This window comes from Charadrius vociferus, unplaced genomic scaffold, assembly GCF_000708025.1.
Source record: "Charadrius vociferus isolate BGI_N301 unplaced genomic scaffold, ASM70802v2 scaffold282, whole genome shotgun sequence".
NCBI lineage: Eukaryota > Metazoa > Chordata > Aves > Charadriiformes > Charadriidae > Charadrius > Charadrius vociferus.
The window spans coordinates 4,327,178-4,332,290 of NW_009647731.1; positions in this window are offsets into that span (position 1 = coordinate 4,327,178).

Sequence of the window (5,113 nt, forward strand, 5' to 3'; positions counted from 1 at the left end):
AAGGAGCCCGGGCGGGACCGGGGCGCGGGGAGGGGGGTGGTGTCTCGTAGGAAAGTGCCGGTGTTTGGTGCCCCAAGGAACGCGGCGGCGTCCCATCGCTTCGCTTAAATGGCTCGGCAGGACGGGAACCATCCGCTTCGCGACATAAAATACCCCCAAAATACCGGCTCGGGGGAGGGTCGTGTTTGTAACGGCAGCGAGTGCAGCTCTCGAAATCCGGCCGTTTGCCATGCATGCTTCCTCATGAAAATACTTTTCCACTTCTCCCCCCTGCCCCTGGCAGGCTTTTATGGGTGGGCCGTGAGTCAGCCCTATGGGCAAAACCAGGGGGCTGTTGCAGAAATGCGAAAAGATCACCACCAAAAGCAAAAACACTGCTCGGTGACTGCGTCCAGGCTGGAGGGGTTTGTTTGCAGCGGTCGGTACCCTGGGGACCCTCCAGCCCCCATGCTGTGACACTGCTGCAGCCACCCCTCTTCAGCGGGGTTCGTCACCACACCCACTGTCACTGTGACTCTGCAGAGGAGGAAGAGAGGAGGAAAATGTGGTGCTCGGTGGGACCCATCATAGTTCAGGACATCCCCCACATCCTGCGGGCTTGGTAGGGGAGGAGATGTTTGGCTGGGTGCATGGTGCTCGGACCCGGCCCATAAAGATGTGCAGGCTGGGCGCTACACCTGGCATCCCACTGGGAAAGCAGCCTCTGTTGGGTATGTGGGCAGCTCATGAAACCAGTCCCTGGGCCTCAGTCCATATAGCATTTGGCCAGAGGAGAAAAGTGCAGCCAGCAGCTACTGTGCCCTTTCTCCTTTCTCTCCCTCAGTCTACACCACTGCTGCAGCCTGCAGAGCTTTACCCACAAACTGCCAAACGTTTGCTGCTGTATCTGACCTGCCAACACAAGCCAGGCTTTTACCAAACCACCTGGGTCTCCCTGACTATTCATGTGTTTCCAGGGGAAGCATGAAGTAAAAACAGAATGAGAGAAATGTAGAAAACTTCAGGAGAGAAGAAGCTTTTGGAGGTCTCTAGTCCAAGCCCCTGTTAAAAATTGAGCCAGCTTCAAAGCTAGAGCAGGTTGCTTAGGGACTGTCCTGCTGGGTTTTGAGCATCTCCAAGAGAAGAGAAGCAGAGGCTCCCTGGGCAGCCCGTGCTAGTGCTGACCGCCCTGGAGCAAAATGGTTTATTCCTCATATCCAAGCAGAATTTCCTCATTGCAGCTTGCCCCTTGCCCTTTTGCTGTGCACAGCTGGAAAGGGTCTGGCTCCCTCTTCTCTCTGACTGTTCTCCAAGCTGAGTAATTCCAGCTTCCCCACCACCCCCCCAATTCTGCAGCCAGCCCTGGCCGGCGACTGCCACCCTCTGCAGCAATCTCCACATTGTGAAGCTCTCTCATACATTTCTGGAGTAAAATCCGGGGCACAACGCAGCACAGCAAAACTTGTAGTCCAACAGTAGAGAATAAACAGTCTGTCCTGATCAGCATCCCGGGATTGGGAAGGGTTGTTGGATGGGGCCGGGGCTACAGGCTGTCCCTGAAAAGGGATGGGAGAGAGAGGAGGGGGAAGGTGGTGACCACGGCTGTTATAGCAGGAAGAGTTTTCTTTCCTCGTTAATCTCCCTGGGTGAAGCTAATTACTCTTTAAAGTGACCTATACAATCCCGGCAGTCTGGGCTGGAAAGGCCCATTTAGATCATCACATCAGTGTCCCCCTCAGGCTAAACTACAGCCGTGTTTTGCATTTGTGTTACAGACCACGTTATGCTCACCCTGCAGAATATTTGCTGAGAAGATTCATTTCCTGGAAACCGTCCAGAATCCAGCGATGCTCATACTAAAGCACATGTCAGGATATTTTAAAAGCACTGCAACATTGGCACGACGATCACGGAGATCATTTGCCCGTGGCGAACTCTGCAGCTGAATCCAATCAGGGTTGTGAAATGGTCCTTTCAGCCTCCTCTGACTCATAATAATAATTCGGGGTTAGATTTTGCATTTGGCTGTGGCTCTTAATAAAGGGTTGTGGAGAGCTGCACCTGCCGGAGCTCTGTGCTGGCCCAGGGAAAGGGGATGGATCAGTCCGAAGCATTTCAAACGTCCATCACGTGCCTTTCCAGCTCACAACGTAGTGCTGCACCACAGGGAGGACTTTTCCTCCCCCGTGCTTCCCGGCTTGTGGGTGTTGTACCCAAGGGAATGGAAGACTCCGACCCCCCGCCCTTGGCCTTGTCCACACGCTCCATGCTGGCTTCCCGGGGCAGTGCTAAGGGTGCCCGGCCTCTTCCCTTCCCTTCCCGCTCGGCAGGGCTTTCGGTTTGGCTGAATTTAGCACAGGGGCTAAACGCAAGGTAATCTTAATGCCTGTGCCAGTGAAATTGTTTGTTTGATTATTTTTTGCCAGTGAATCATTATTAAATCAGTTTGGGTTAGCTAACGGACCGTGGGAGCAGCGACAATCAAATACAGGGAGGAAAGAAAATACATCTCTTATGTGGGAGTGTGACTTGGGGAATGTCCACTGCATGAAATAACCAGGCTGCTCATAGAACCCCACATACCAGGGGAAGGATAGGGCAGGGGAAAGCTCAGCATCTCCATCAAACTTGCCTCATGAATTCCTCCAGGTCTGGAGATGCCATCCTGCCTGTCGGGAGCCGGTCCAGGGAGACCTGCTACAGCGTGAGAGCGGCTCTGTCCTGCCTCCTCTAGCTACCCTACAGCCCTGCGGCAGGAGGGGAGCAAACCAGGAGGATTGAATTGGATTAGTTTTCTCTAATTTGGTCCCAGCTCAGGGCAGAAATAACAAGTGCTGCTGTGGACAGACTATCAATGTGGTATTGATGTATCTCTGTACTTTAAAATGAAATAAATTAAGACACTGCTGAAAACACCTTACTACGTATTTTGGTGACCCAAATGTGTCACAATTCTGTCTTCCTGATCAAGATCAAGAAGATAGGTTAAAGGTTATAAAAAAAAGTCTGCATTCCCATCTCCCAAAAATGTGCTAATGGAGGCAGAAAATAGAAGGGTAAATATTGATGTCTGCAAGAGCTTCTTAGTTGCTATTGAGCGCCTGGTATTGCAGAGCCATGTTGTGAAAGCTTCTGTACCCAGAAGTGACTTCTAACTGGTTTTGACTCACTGAGCCCTAAAATTTAGACTAATTTCCTTCCCTTCCTGGTAAAATTAATAATGACAGACTGATAGGTATTCTGCATAGGAACCTCATTCCAGAAAAGGAATGGTCGTGTAAGAAAAGATGTATTCAGGCCAGAACACATTTTGCAGACATCTCCCGATTATGCTCGTGACAACTCCTCTGCAGTAAACGGCCACCTTACAGGTGGGGTGTGACAGCGCCATGAGGGCTGGTCCTTTCTGTCTGCGGAGACCTAGGTCTAAACACCGTGAGAATCCCAGTACCACCAGTGGCCTGACTCGGCAGGACCGGTGTTAAGGCCACGGATGAGCCCTGGGGGGGTCTGGGGTGCATGGGGGACTGGTGCTGAGACACGGTCCATGCGGAGGCTGGTGGATGCCCAGGCTGAACGAGCCAGCAGAGGATTGCTGCTAAAGGCTTTGCCCGGATGAGCGTGGGAGGCAGCACTATTTATTTCATTTGAATAATACATGACAAATAACTTAAATAAGAGAAAGCGGAATGAGCTTTCCGGTTAAGCCAAAATGTTTGATGCTTGTTTCCTGGGCATTTTGGGTCTCTGGGAAGCTTTGAGGTGGCCCTAATGAACTTGCCAATGTAGATAATGTAAAATACTTTAATAATTAATTTATCAGGCAGGGCTGTCTATGATATATAATCTGAAATGCTTAAATAGATGAAACTGTCCTTTCTAAGCAGCTGTTTGATCTCAACTAAAATGGTACAAGTTCGTTGTGAAGATGTACTAGGAAAGCACTTCAATATACCTTGCTTTTAACTAAATTGTCCTAATTGGGCTATCTTTTATGTTCTTAGAGCACTGTATTTGCATCAGATTACAAAAGAGAGGGGCCACAAGTAGCAACCAAAATTCCCTGAGACCAAGTGACAGAGTCATTAACTCCATTGTAATCTTGATCCTATCAAGTGATCAAGGCCAGGAAGTAAGCCATAAAGAACACCCGTTATCTTATCAACCCCCCTATACCTGTGATACCTTTATTACAGTTGTAACTTTCATTTCATTCACCTTTTCTTGTTGGGCACCTGTGAAATTTAGACTCCTGTTTTGCAGTCTAATCTCCCAAGATGCCCCTTGCCCGCAGGACAAGCCCACAGCCTTTTCATGGCAGGAGCTGTTTGGCACCTTGGTGAGACCACAGCGTCAGAGGCCAACCCAGGGAGCAATCTGTGACCGGGACACATCTATCTTCCCCCCAAAGCACTGGTTGCGGTGCAGAGTGCTGTAGGAGACAGAGATTTGTAGCAGGGGACTGAGCACTTGCACAGCTCTCGCTGAGGACACGGGATGCTACAGCTGAGTTTTTGGACCGCAATGTCTTGTCAGTGGCTTGGGACATCACCTGGACACCAGACAGACAAAAGGATGTTCTCAGCCACACTGTCCCACCACAGGGACCAGGGCTACCAGTACTGTTGGGTTCTCCCATTGCCATGGTCTCACAGCAGCCCCGACACTGCTTGCAAGCCAGGGAACATCTTAGGAGACCCGTGGCAGGGAAGGGAATCACTTTCCCTAGAGCAGAGGAAAAACACGCTTTTACAAGGTTGCGCGCATGGCCAAACAGCCCTTCCCATCCACGTGACGGCGCTGGGATTGCCCAGACAATTAACAACCCACTTGTATTTGTGTTTCGCAGGGGCTGTCCTGCAACCTGTCACGTGCAAGTTGTTTTACTCACAAAAGCCCCGCAGTGAGTTTGGTGGCGGTCGTGCCTCTGCGCTGGCTCGTCAAGGTCACATCCTCCCAGCCCACAGGCACGCCTGTGTCCACGCGGGAGAGAGCAATTCTTCCAAGTACGGTTTTCTTCCTATTTCCACCCTAGAAAATTACCTAACAACAATTAACACCAGTGTTTCGGTTGTATATAACAGCAGCGCTGTAACGTGCCAAGGCAAGGAAGGGCCTGAGAATGGTTCAGCCG